This window comes from Stenella coeruleoalba, assembly GCF_951394435.1.
Source record: "Stenella coeruleoalba genome assembly, chromosome: X".
NCBI lineage: Eukaryota > Metazoa > Chordata > Mammalia > Artiodactyla > Delphinidae > Stenella > Stenella coeruleoalba.
Window position 1 is genome coordinate 1218221 of NC_137152.1, and position 14222 is coordinate 1232442.

The 14222-nt window shown below is 46.9% G+C and overlaps 1 long non-coding RNA gene across 2 annotated transcripts in view; it reads left to right on the forward strand.

Moving 5' to 3' along the window:
- The window catches only part of LOC307179934, a 117535-nt gene that overhangs the window by 90962 nt on the left and 12351 nt on the right, over window positions 1-14222 (forward strand). For both annotated transcript variants that reach the window (XR_013825615.1, XR_013825616.1), the window contains exon 2: window positions 2222-2326. This is a non-coding gene — a long non-coding RNA (uncharacterized lncRNA). The remainder of the gene's footprint in view (window positions 1-2221; window positions 2327-14222) is intronic.

A 14222-nucleotide genomic window follows, 5' to 3' on the forward strand; every position in this document is an offset into this window, starting at 1 on the left:
CCGCGGCGTATGGGATCTTCTTGGACAAGGGCTCGAACCTGTGTCCCCTGCATTGGCAGGTGGATTCTTAACCACGGCGCCACCAGGGAAGTCCCCATATCAATTCTTTAGTTCTTCATTTCTTTTTTCTGGTCACCGTTTATCCCTCCTAGTACAATGGATGTTCCCTGGGAGCAGGGAGAATTTCCAATGGGAGGCTGTCCACACCTCCCAGGACCTGCCTCACAAAGAAGCGAAATGTGTTAGGTGGATGAGAGAGGGGATGACCGTTCTCACCTGCCTCCCATCCCTACAAGCAGAATCTCCTTCCCCCAGGATGTCTTCCACTTTCTCCTCCCCTGAGGAGCTGCCCATCCCCCAAGGCTGACCCACAGAGCAGAATCTTATCAAGACTGTGACTTACTCCTACATGTCCAAACTCCAATTAAAATGACTAATAGGGGTTCAGAGAGGGAGAAATCAATGTCATGTCTAAAAAAACAGGAGCTGGGGCTTCCCTGGTGGCGCAGGGAGTCCGCCTGCCGATGCAGGGGACACGGCTTCGTGCCCCGGTCCGGGAAGATCCTACATGCCGCGGAGCGGCTGGGCCCGTGAGCCATGACCGCTGAGCCTGCGCGTCCGGAGCCTGTGCTCCGCAACGGGAGAGGCCGCAACAGTGAGAGGCCCGCGTACCGCAAAAAAAAAAACAAAAAAACCCCCCAAAAAACAGGAGCTAGTGGCACTCCTATACCAGAATCACAGAAGGAGTTTAGCTGGACATATTGCTATGTATAAAACCAACTAAAGGGCTTCCTGGTGGCGCAGTGGTTGAGAGTCCGCCTGCCGATGCAGGGGACGTGGGTTCGTGCCCCGGTCCGGGAAGATCCCACATGCCGCGGAGCGGCTGGGCCCGTGAGCCATGGCCGCTGAGCCTGCGCGTCCGGAGCCTGTGCTCCACAACGGGAGAGGCCACAACGGTGAGAGGCCTGTGTACAGCAAAAAAAAAAAAAAAAAAAAACCAACTAAAATACAAACCAGAGTAATTGAAAAAGAAGGAAAAAGTGGGGGAGGGATAAATTAGTAGTTTGGCATTAGGTACACACTACTATATACAAAATAAACAAGGTCCTACTGTAGAGCACAGGGAATTATATTCAATGTCTTGTAATAACCTATAAGGGAAAAGAATCTGAAAAAGAATAGATAAATATGTATGTATAACTGAATCACTTTGCTGTACACCTGAAACACAACACTGTAAATCAACTATACTTCAATTAAAAAAAAGATTTTAGTAATAAAATGAGATTCAGGCCTTCCCTGGTGGCGCAGTGGTTGAGGGTCCGCCTGCCGATGCAGGGGACACGGGTTCGTGCCCCGGTCTGGGAGGATCCCACATGCCGTGGAGTGGCTGGGCCCGTGAGCCATGGCCGCTGAGCCTGCGCGTCCGGAGCCTGTGCTCCGCAACGGGAGAGGCCGCAACAGTGAGAGGCCCACGTACCGCAAAAAAAGAAAAAAAAAATTCCACAGTGAAACCATTATAGAATTATCTATTGCTCCCAAAGTAGTGTTAATTTTCAATACCGTTAATACAATTAACTGTATTCTACTCGGTAACCGTGCAGAGCTGCAGACTCAGGTGGTGGAGAGGAAACCACTTTCTAAGTAAATGAATGAATTCTGCAGCCAAATAGATTTATCCCCTAAATCGAACATTTTTTGTGTTATGCAAATTATTTGCCTCCAGAGCAGTTAGAAAGTGTAAAGAGGGGATGATTCTTGATCCACACTTCAAAAAGACATCAAAAACCAGAAAGCAAAACAGATGATGATTTTCACAAGTTTTTCAAAAATCAGGTCATAGCCAAGTCATCCTTGTCTTCAAATCTATCAAGCCGTGGAACAGGGATAAAATGTCTTTAATAGGATTTTCTGATGATGACTAAATAATTTGTATAGTCTCCTCTGAGGGACAGAATCAACATGAGTTGACTGTCATGTGTTTGATCCTTTCCTCTGTAGATTAGTGCTCCTTAAAGAGGGGGACACGTCTTCCCACATGAAAATGTGGAATTGAAAACTTTTCTAAGAATTAAAGTATTGGCTAAAATCCTCAACTGGTATGTGCTCCAAAGAAAGAGTTACAATTGTATGGGAAGGAGATCTATCTTAAGACGGGATATTTTAAGAACCGGGCATCCATGAATCTGCTGAAATGTTTTTTTCCTTTTCATCATTTCAGACACTCAGGAGAGTCGCTCGACTTTCTGGAAGACCCTATTGGATACGCAGAAAATGGAAGTGGGATGGTCCCGTGCCATCTGTGGAATCGCTGACTCCGTCCCTGGTGAGTGCCCTTGTGCGTGTCAGTGAACGGTGTGTGTATGCATGAGCTGCTGAGTGCAAAATATGATTCTTAACCCTGACCTTGACCTACAGGTGTTGAGGGGATGAGGTAGGTAATCTCCTGCCATATTAATCCTGGTGACCATCCTCTGCAGTGGGTCTTCTGAGACAGAGATTCAACTTAGAATTTCCCTGTGACATACTTTCTTGGGTCCAACTGGGACTCAGAACCAGGAGGGGGGGTACCATATGGCAGGGCCCCCTGAGGCCCATTTGGGTCTGAGTCATAGCTGGGTCAGGAGCAATTCAGCCAGTCCGTGGAGTCTTTGCTGCACGTGAATTATATGTGAGAGTCAGGCATGAAACGAGAACAGAATGTGGTCAAATACTCGACCACGATATCTAGGATTTCAGCCCTGCTCAGGGCGCAGGGCACGTCTTAACTTGCAGCATCTTCACTACGGCCCTTGAAGGAAGACAGCCTCTGGCCGATGTTTATAAATGAGAAAGCTGAGGCACAACGCTTGAGTCAGTGTCAAGGTCACACAGTTTGTAAACGTGGAAGAGTCGGGATGCTAATTCAGACAGTGTCAGGCGCAGGAAAAGGAAATGACTTGTATCTAAGTGTTGGGGCCAATGGTTAATTTCCAAACGTGGTCACCATCTATTGGAAAACCCCTAAGGTCTAGCATTTGAGAGATGGAGGGCAGAAATTCCTTCTAGGGAAGAAATACCCAGACCCCCTGGTGGAGAGTCATCTGGGTTCTGCTGGGAAGTGCCCAGGGAAGTGGTCACAGAACGCTGTGTAGCAGCAGCCAAGGTTCTCACCTCCCTGGTATCTGACTTGAGGGTCTTCCACCGGGAAGCAGTAGGAGCTCCTCTTAATAGCAGAAGCTATGTTAGTAGTCGTTGTAGTGACAAAAATTGTCTCCTCAACCAGACTCTGTCAGGCTCCCCTAAATTCTTCAGTGAGGTCTGATTTTTGGACTTTTGTGTACATTTCTGCATTGTCCAGTTTTAGCAAGAGCCACGCTTAGTCGGTTTAACCAGAACCCACCCCCTTCGTATCTGGTCATCTCCATGTCTGGTCAACTTCGTATCTGCTCATCTCAATATCTGATTAGGTTCTTCATCCTGCACGCCCCACCCCCCAGGTGACATCTAGTCACCCTTCCCTGTCTTCAGCAGGAATCCTGTGGGGTCAGTTTAGCCAGAATGCCCTCACCCCTAATTTTCCTGTTTGTAGTTTTCCATCCACTGACCCTCCCCTGCTCCGTGGCTGTAAATCCCCACTTGCCCGTGCTGCCTTTGCAGTTGAGTCTGGCTCTATACTGAGCTCTCTTTGCTCTGTTGCAATAGTCCTGAATCAAGTCTGTTTTTACCACTTTTTCTGTCCTGCTCTGGTTTTTCTTTAACAGTAATAGCAATAATAGCAGTAGTAGTTGTTGTTGTAGCAATGATTGGAGTAGGAGTAGCAGTCATAGTAACATTAGTAACAATCGTGGCAATAGTTGTATTAATAGTAACAATACTTGTAGTAGTTGTTATCCTAGCAGTAGTAACAAGAGTGGCAGTAGTTGTAGTAGCAAATTGTAGTAGCCGTAGTAACAATAGGGGCAATAATTGTTGTAGTAGCAATAATTGTAGTCATTGTAGTAGCAATGCTAGTTATAGTAGTATCGATAGTTGTTACAGAAGTTGTGGTTGCGATACTTGTAAAAATAGTTGTAGTAGTATTTGACGTAGTACCTCTAGTTGTAGGAAGAGGAGGAGAAATAATTACAGAAGCAGCTTAGCAGTAGTAACAGCACTAGGTCTAGCAGTAATCATTGTCCTGGAGCTAGATGTTGTAGTAATTGTAGTTGTAGCCACAGTAACAATTGTAACAGTAGTAACAGTGGTACTGGTAATTGTTATAATTGTAGTAGTAAATGTAATCGTTGTAGTAGTCATTGTAGTACCACTCATTGTTGTAATAATTGTCATTGTAGCACTAGTAATAATTATAGTAGTGTCTGTAATAGTTGTAGTGGTTGTTAAAATTGTCGTCATAGACATAATAGCTGTAGTGATGGTTGTAATCACTGTAGTTGGACCAGTAGCAATAATTGTAGTAGTGGTGGTAATAATAGTAGTGTTTGTAGCACGAGCAACGGTTGTAGTTGTGGTAGTAATAGGAGTTGTGATGCTAATAGTTGTAGCCGTCACTGTAGCTGTAGCAGTAATTGTAGCAGTTGTGATAGTAACAGTAGTAGCTGTCGTAGTCCTAGGAGTACCGTTTGGTGTCACAGCAGTAGCTGTAGCCATAGCAATAATGGTACTAGCAGTCGTCGTCAGAATTGCTGTGCTTGTAATAATAATAGTAGCAGTTGTCGTGGCGCTAATTGCTGTAGTCACTGTTGCAGTAGTCACAATTGTAGCAGCAGTGGTAGCAGTAGTTGTAGTAAGTGTTACAGTTGTGAGAGTAACCCTAAGAGTTGTAGTAGTAATTATACCAGTACTAATGGCTGTAATAGTTACAGCACTGGTAATAATTATAGTAGTGTTTGTAACCATAGTAGTTGTAGTAGTTGTAACTGCAGCAGTAAATGTAATAGTTGTGGTGGGTGTAGGAGGGGTACCTTTTATGGCGGTAGCAACTGTTGTAGTTGTAGTAATAAGAGTTGTGACCGTAAGAGTTGCAGTACTAATTGTAATAGCGGTGGGTGTAACAGTAGCAAAAATGATAGTAGCCGTGACAGTAGTGGCAGTCATTGTAGTCACTGGAATTGCTGTACTTGTAAGGATAATAACAGTAGCAGTTGTACACATTGCTGTAGTCATAGTGGTAGGAACTTGTAGCAGCAGCAGTAGTAGTTGTAGCAGTAAACAGTATAGTTGTAGTAGCAAACCTCATGGTTGTGGTACTAGTTACAGTACTCATGCCTGCAGTCATCGTAGCGGCAGTCACAATCGTAGCAGCAGCAATGGTAGTAGCAGTTGTCGTAGTGGTAAATGCTACAGTTGTACTAGTAAATGCGATAGTTGTACTAGTAAATGCTACAGTTGTAGTAGTAAATGCGATAGTTGTACTAGTAAATGCTACTGTCGTACTAGTAAATGCGATAGTTGTACTAGTAAACGCTACAGTTGTACTAGTAAATGCGATAGTTGTACTAGTAAATGCTACAGTTGTACTAGTAAATGCGATAGTTGTACTAGTAAATGCTACAGTTGTACTAGTAAATGCGATAGTTGGAGTAGCAGTTACACTAGCACTAGTCGCGGTACTCATTGTGGTCGTGCAGTAGTCTGCACGCCGTCATCACTAACAACAGTCCCGCGTGTAAGCTGTGCTGGGGGTCGGGTGCAGCCGTAGGAGTTCTCACCGGCTGAGCTCAGTGGACCCTCGCCGTGCCTTTATGTGACCCGTCCCGGCCTCTGAGAGGCGGAGTGCCCTGCCCAAGCTCGCACAGCTGGTACCAGGCACAGTCTCACCCCTGCATCTCCTGTGCTTGGCCCTGCTTAGGAGAGAGAAGGAATTAAAACACACTTTCTAAAAAATAAAAATAAAAACCCAAAACTACACAAAAGGAGGCATGCTTTCTGTCTTCAAAGAATTCTCCACCTCTGAGGGCCATCACGCCCGGGGAGAAATGGGGCAAGAAATCACCTCCAAAGACACGCACCTTCAAGATTACGGATGACACACATGTGTCCAGGATAAAAGTCTACAGTTTTTGTTTGCTGTGAAAGAGATGTTTGAATCCAAGGATTGTGAGAGACCATTGAGAAAATGGCTAAACCGATGCCACCAGATGCATTCCTCTCCTTCTCGAGAGGCAGGGAGAGCCCACGAGAAAGCCGTTCCTCATTAGGAGTGGGCTGTCATCCAGATGCGCTCTCAGTGCAGCTTTGCAGTTCTTCCTTCACCCCGGACAGCTCTCGTGACCACAGTGACCGCAGCCAGGGAGCCCCAGGGAGCTTTGCAGCCTGAGGATGTTACAGCATCCGTGGGAGCTGAGCTCGTTTTCTAACCTCATGGGAGACCCGTCTGCATCACAATTCAGTACCCGGTGTCGCAGACCTCCCACCCCCTCCCCTGTGTGCTCTCTACAGGGTGAGCCTGGTCTCGTCTTGTTTGCTCTACCCGGCGCTATGAGTCCCGCGGGGCCGGCTCCTGAGGGAGTTTGCCTCTTCCTGATACAGGTCGCTTATGACTTAGATCCCCTCTCTGGTTTCCACCAGGATGACAGGTGGTCTGATCGTGAAGGGACTTTGGGGACCTCCATTTTCAGATGGAAAAACAAAAGTCCACAGCAGCTCCATGATATATTCGGTAACATGACCGTGTCTGAGACCTTTTAATGCCAAGAACGTCTCAATGACTCTTGGGCTTGGATTTATGCACTTCCCTGACGTGTGGAATCGTTAGTTGTAGGTGCGTTTCTGTGTGTATCACACACACATACGTATATAAACATCCAGTGCCTTCACCACACACACACAGACTTATACAGACATACACACACGCACTAATATACTTTGTCTGTTATACGTTATTAAAACCATAACAAAGGACATTTAGTAAAAGTATGTTTTACATGTAGTCATTGGACAGCCTGTCTCAGTGTACTTTGAAATATTTATCATACACAGCTTTCCCCAGACAGGTGAGGTCAGAAAGCTTATTCCTTTTCGTTCCAATGTAGCAAAAGCAGGACATTAAGAGGACGGTGATTAATTATGACATGTCCCCAAAAGGGCCAGATTCTTGCCTTTGGAACCATTTCCAAGGTAGTGTCTTTTTCTTTACCCTGGAGCCCTGCCGACAGACCCCTGGGATGGGAGAAATGCGCCTTTTGGTATCACACACCCAGAATGATGTTTAACCAAATATCTGGGTGCCCCCTGACTAGTCAAGCTGAAACACGAAATTATCCCTCACGGGTCTTCCAACCCTGGAAAAGCGCCACAGCTCAGACATTAAGAATAAGGAAAGGGCTTCCCTGGTGGCGCAGTGGTTGACAGTCCGCCTGCCGATGCAGGGGACGCGGGTTCGTGCCCCGGTCCGGGAAGATCCCACATGCCGCGGAGCGGCTGGGCCCGTGAGCCATGGCCACTGAGCCTGCGCGTCCGGAGCCTGTGCTCCGCAACGGGAGAGGCCACAACAGTGAGAGGCCCGCGTACCGCAAAAAAAAAAAAAAAAAAAAAAAAAGCTTGTGATGAGAAATAGAAGAAAAGTCAGGATACAGATTTCTCCGTGTTTACTGGGAAGTACTTCTAGCAGGAGGCTTGGGGGTGTGTTCGGACAGGTTCGCTTTGGAAGAGTTTCTTGTGTAGTTTGCAAGCCGCCACTCACGAAAGCCACGCCGGGACCTCACAGTTGGTGGGAAACTGTGCTGTGATTTCTGACGGCTCCAGAGCTGCCTTATGTGTTAACCACTAAGAAGCTAAGGAAAGGGAGGGGTCCTTGCCTGGATCCGGCTGGACCCACGCCCACACGTTGGCTGTGTGATATTCAGCGCACAGAGCAAGGAGAGAAGCCCTCGTCCCCTGCAGCGGGCACAAACCCTACTTGCTTCGTGCGCTCCACCCCCGATCGCCAACATTCCTCTTAGAAAGTGTCGACTTGAAAAAAAAAAAGCACAGGGCTTCCCTGGTGGCGCGGTGGTTGAGAGTCCGCCTGCCGATGCAGGGGACGCGGGTTCGTGCCCCGGTCCGGGAGGATCCCACATGCCGCAGAGTGGCTGGGCCCGTGAGCCATGGCCACTGAGCCTGCGCGTCCGGAGCCTGTGCTCCGCAACGGGAGAGGCCACAACAGTGAGAGGCCCGCGTACCGCAAAAGAAAAAAAAAAAAAAAAAGCACAACGTGAGAGTTGTGAGTTAAGTTTTATTGGGGGCAAAATGAGGACTATAGCCTGGGAGACAGCATTTCAGACAGCTCTGAGCAACCGCTCCAAAGGGGTAGCAGGGGAGGGGGGAGGTCCGCATATATGTGGGGTTTCGGTGAGGGGGGAGTGCATGCAGTCAGTACATATTTTTGCAGGTTTCTGCTAGTCTCCTGCAGGTTCCTGCGAGCCACACGGAACAGACGGCACCAGGAAGGATTTTAGTGCTTTCCTGGTTACGAGGAGGTGCGAGCATTGGGCTCATAAAACCGTCTCCTGAAAATCTCTAACTATCTGAAGACCTGTCCCGCCAGTTTTTGCCAGAGCACAGAGTTCCTCATTCCTGGTCTCCACCCTGAGCTCCTTTCAGAGGGTGTTGAAGGTCAGCAACTGCAGCGGCTCTTGATTTAATCCTTGTAGAGGTGACAGCAAGGGCCAATCTGTAGTTGGCAAAAGCAACATGAGAAAACTGCTCCCCCAGCCCCTCCTAAGTCGCAGAGATGAGCAGCTAATGGAGGTGATAACAGAGTGAAAAAGCAGCGTGGATTACACGCCCACGGAGCACCAGTGGTTCCATTAAATGCTGACAGTGCTCTGATGACAGAGGGATGAGGTATCTCCCATCTAACAGGTTAAGGAACTTAAGTTTAGAGAGATTAAGTCATCAAGCTCCCTCCACTGATCAGAGGCAGAGCTTCTCCTGTTTACCTGAAAGACCCCCAAATCCTCTTCTGTGATCACCTGGTGACCACGGTTCCAGGAACAAAGGGTGTAAACCCACCTGCCTCCAAATCAAAGACGGTGCATGGCAGAATCAACCTCGTAAGTCCTGAGGTCCCACAGCCCTTCTCTTCCTCCTTCCGTGGTTCATCCTCTTTCATGTATTATTTCAACACATAGTTATCTGTCAAGGGGTTCTGTGTGCTGGCCACTGTTCTGGCTCCAGTGAACAAGCCAGGTCAGGTCCCTGCTTAATGTCCATCCCGGGGGGAGGAAGCAGACAGTGAGTGGACATGCAAGTAGATGAAATGCACGATGTGCTTTTTTACGTGGTCGTTGAGTGTTCCGAGGTTGAGCAGGGAGAGGACAGGCTGACCAGAGGAGCCCTTGCAGCACTGTGGCCGGAGAGGGCTTCTATGCGGGGTGACGTTTGTCCGGAGACCTGGCTGAGGTGAGGAAGGGAAAGGACAGCTGTGCCCCAGCCAGGAGCAGACTGTGTGGACAGTAGAACAGCGATGGTCCGGCACGGAGGGATGCAGCTCGAGCAGATGTGTGTGCAGGAGGCTGAGGCCAGAGGGACTGGGGCAGGTCTTGTTATCTTACTTGGATTTTGGAGTCTATCATGAGTGAGATGGGAGCCACTGGAAGTTTTTCTCGGATGGAGCCGATGGTGGTGGTGGTCGACCCACAACTGCTGGGAATTCCTTGCCATTTCCATGAACAGCGACCTGTCTTCCAATGCAAGCCCTGACTCTTGTTGGATACCTACCCTGCTTGCTGGAACACACGGGGCCCATGGGAGAGACAAGCTGCAAATCGGCGAAAGGCACATAGCCCCGCTGGTAACTACTGAGCACAGGGTATAAATACCCCGGCTCACACACCTCTCAGCCCGGCTCACCCGAGGAAAGTGCTTTAAGGTGCTTCTCAGAGCATCACCATGATATTACGCTCCAGTCACCTGGGTGTGGCTGGCCTGATAATTCCCCCCTCCTTGGCTACTTTCCTTCCTTGCGTGACCTCCCCATCCCACTCCTGGAGCTCCCTGCCCCTCCCTGCGTTCAACCCTCAACCCAGGCTCTGCTTCTGGGGGAAGGTCAGTTGCGAAACCTGACCTGGGTACAGACAGGATCAGTCTGACTGCTGTGTGGACAGCAGTGATGCAGGAGGGACTGGTGGCAGGTCCTGGATGTTGGCGTTGTCCAGGGACAGATGTCCAGTGCCTTGGACCAGGCAGGAGATGGAGGTGGGGTGATGAGCAGCAGGCTCCCTGGGGACTTGCTGATGAACGGCATAAATAGATGCAGGGAATCTGCGTGGTTATCTGGGCTTCTCTTTTCCTTGCTGAGGCTGCCCTGTTCTTGACAGTTCTGTGCCTTCTCGCTCTCTCGCCTTGCCTTCTCCAGCCCTCCCCCATACCCACCACCTTGATCATTAACAGTACTGCAGAATTTAATTCAACGCAAGGCTTTTGTGGAGCGTGGTGTAGGCGTTAGACACCCACCCAGGTACCAGGGAGACAGAAATTCGTACTTCCCATCCAAGGTGTGATGAACAGAGGCAGCAAATCATCGGGATACGGTGTAAAACTGCACCACGTCTGTCTGATGTGAAGACAAGTTTGGGCAAATAAAACTTGTCTTTTCTGAGTAGTGTTTTTTTTAATTGGAGTAGAGTTGATTTACAATATCGTGTTAGTTTCAGGTGTACAGCAAAGTGAATCAGTTATACATATGTATACATTTTTCAGATTCTTTTCCATTATAGGTTATTACAAGACATTGAATATAGTTCCCTGTGCTATATAGTAGGTCCTTGTTGCTTATCTATTTATATATAATAGTATGTATGTGTTATTCCCAAACTCGTAATTTATCCCTCCCTCCCCTTTCCCCATTGGTAACCATAAGTTTGTTTTCTACGTCTGTGGGTCCGTTTCTGTTTTGTAAATAAGTTCATTTGTGTCATGTTTTAGATTCCACATATAAGTGATATCATATGATATCTGCCTTTCTCTGACGTACTTCACTCAGTATGATCATCTCTAGGTCCATCCATGTTGCTGCAAATGGCATTATTTCATTTTTTTTATGGCTGAGTAATATTCCATTGTATATATGTACCACATCTTCTTAATCCACTCATCTGCTGATTGGATTGTTTCCATGTCTTGGACATTGTAAATAGTGCTGCTGTGAACATAGGGGTGCATGTATCTTTTTGAATTAGTTTTCTCTGGATATATGCCCAGGAGTGGGATTGCTGGGTCACATGGTAGTTGTTTTTAGGTTTTTAAGGAACCTCCATACTGTTCTCCATAGTGGCTGTATCAATTTACAGTGCAGGAGGGCTCCCTTTTCTCCACACCCTCTCCAGCATTTATTGTTTGTAGACTCTTTGATGATGGCCAGTCTGACTGGTGTGAGGTGATACCTCATTGTAGTTTTGATTTGCATTTCTCTAATAATTAGCAACATTGGGCATCTTTTCATGTGCCTGTTGGCCACCTGGATGTCTTCTTTGGAGAAATGTCTATTTAAGTCTTCTGCCCATTTTTCGATTGTGTTGTTTTTTGTTGTTGAATTATATACACTGTTTGTATATTTTGGAAATTAAGCCCTTGTCGGTCCTATCGTTTGCAAATATTTTCTCCCAGTCCATAGGTTGACTTTTCCTTTTGTTAATGGTTTCCTTTGCTGTGTAAAAGCTTATAAGTTAGATTAGGTCCCATTTGTTTATTTTTGCTTTTATTTCTATTGCCTTAGGAGATGGACCTAAGAAGACATTGGTGCAATTTATGTCAGAGAATGTTTTGTGTACATTCTCTTCTAGGAGTTTTTTAAAATTTACTTTTATTTATTTATTTTTGGCTGTGTTGGGTCTTTGTTGCAGTGCATGGGCTTCTCATTGCAGTGGCTTCTCTTGTTGTGGAGCACAGGCTCTAGGCGCATGGGCTTCAGTAGTTGTGGCTCGCAGGCTCTAGAGCACAGGCTCAGGAGTTGTGGCACACGGGCTTAGCTGCTCCGTGGCATGTGGGATCTTCCCAGACAAGGGCTTGAACCCGTGTCCCCTGCATTGGCAGGCAGGTTCTTAACCATTGCGCCACCAGGGAAGCCCTCTTATAGGAGTTTTATGGTGTCATGTCTTATATTTAAGTCTTTAAGGCATTTTGAGTTGATTTTTGTATATGGGGTATGGGTGTGTTCTAACTTCATTGAGTTGCATGCTGACTAGTGTTTTTGAATGTCTGTCTTTATATAAAATGCAATGGGTATATATTTATAATTATCTGTTGATACACAAACACGACTTATCGTTGCCTTCTAATTAACTGAAGTAGGTAGTCTTGCAGTGTGAGCCTTCAAGAAAATAAAGATGTTCGTCAGAAATGGATCACCTGTACAACTGTCATGTGTATAACACATTATCATGTTCAAGGGACTGTACAATTTAGCTCATTTGTCTCATTTAGACTCATCTGTGATGAGGCTACGTTATTTCATCATCAAGATCATCTTCACCACTGTCATCACCACCACCACCACCACCACCACCACCATCACAACCATAATCATCATCACCATCACCATCATCTCCATAATTATCATCATCACCACCAATAGTATCACTATCATCACCATCATCATCATTACCACCATCACAATTACCATCATCACCACCACCACTATCGTAATTATCACCTTTATCACCACCATAGTCATCATCACCACCACCACCATCTCCATAATTATCAACATCATCACCACCACCATCACCACCATCGTCACCACAATCACCATCATCCTCATCATTTTCATCATCACCATCCTCACCGTCATCCCCATGTTACAGAAGTTGAGCCTCACCCAAGGTCACAGAGCTAATAACTAATGACACCATCACTGCAGACCTTGGCAAAGCAGAGCTCTCTCTGCCCACTCCCCCGACCACATGCCAGGAACCTTCCTTCAAAGACAGATACGGCTTGCCCTTTCCTCTCCTCTCCTTCCTGCTTGCCCCCTGAAATGGGGAGCCAGCCTCCTGCACCGTGAGGACAGGGGCCGTGAGTAGGGGTGGAGGAGTGGGGAGATGCAAGGACCCTGCTTTTGGAGGACTGACACCAGCCCTGAGCCGATTCCTCAGGGTCACCTTTACATGAGAGGGAATCACGTTTCCATCATTTCTGAGCCCTGTTGTTTTAGGGTTTCTGTTGCTGCCAGCCCTAATCCTGATGCAGTCTTCAAGCTCCACAGATCCTGCAAACCACCCCCCTCCTCCCATATCGTACGCACATGCCAAACCCCCCATCCTAACTACTCTGAAGGCGGCTCAGCCATTTCCATAATCTGATTTGCTTTTAATCTGTGTTGGAAAGGATAAAAGCAATGGCCTTCCAGGGCAGACATGGACCAAAACCACGCAGCTGCACCAGGTAAAAACGCTGCGGATAAGTGTTTGTTTGGAAAGCGCTGGCTTATCGCGAGGGATGTCTAGGAGAGCCATTAAGCAGTATTTTAAAAATCCCGTTTATTCTAAAGTGCATATTTTCCATCTCTGGCTCAGGTCCAGCCAGCAAAGAAAGGCAGGCTTTGGCTTGTGGCTTCTTTTATTCCTCATCCCAAATTGATCATCACCGGTAAATGAGATCAAAGCTTCCAGCCCATCAGCCCGTAAAGGCCCCTGGGAAAGGAAATGTTAAGCCGTCATCGGGACCCAGCTGGACATGGGAGTGGGTGGCCCAGTGCCCACGAGGGCATCATTGTATCTCAGCCTTGCCCTGTTGTGACTGCACGGACCACACATCCTAGGAAGAAGTCCAGCCTCTCAGAGGATTTTTCTGACACAGTGAGATGCCAGTTATCAGAGGCAGTGAGCCTTGAGGCTGGATGATGGCTCATGTCAGAGGGGGAAGTTTTTGTTTTCTTATTGAACTCTAGTTGATGTGCAATAATGCATTAGTTTCAACTGTCCAGCAAAGTGAGTCAGTTTGTTTTGGTTTTTTTGCAGGTTACTTCTCCTTATTATTACAAAATATTGAGTGTAGTTCCCTGTTATATAGTAGGTCCTTGTCGATGAGCTATTTTATATATAGTGTGTATCTGCTAATCCCAACCTCCTCATTTATCCCTCGCCCTCCCTTTCTCCTTTTGTAACCATAAGTTTGTTTTCTGTGTCTGTGAGTGTATTTCTGTTTTGTAAATAAGTTCATTTGTATCATTCTTTTTTAGATTCCACATATAAGTGATTTTGTCTTTCTCTGTTGGACTTAATCAGTACTTCACTTAGCATGATCATCTCTAGGTCCAT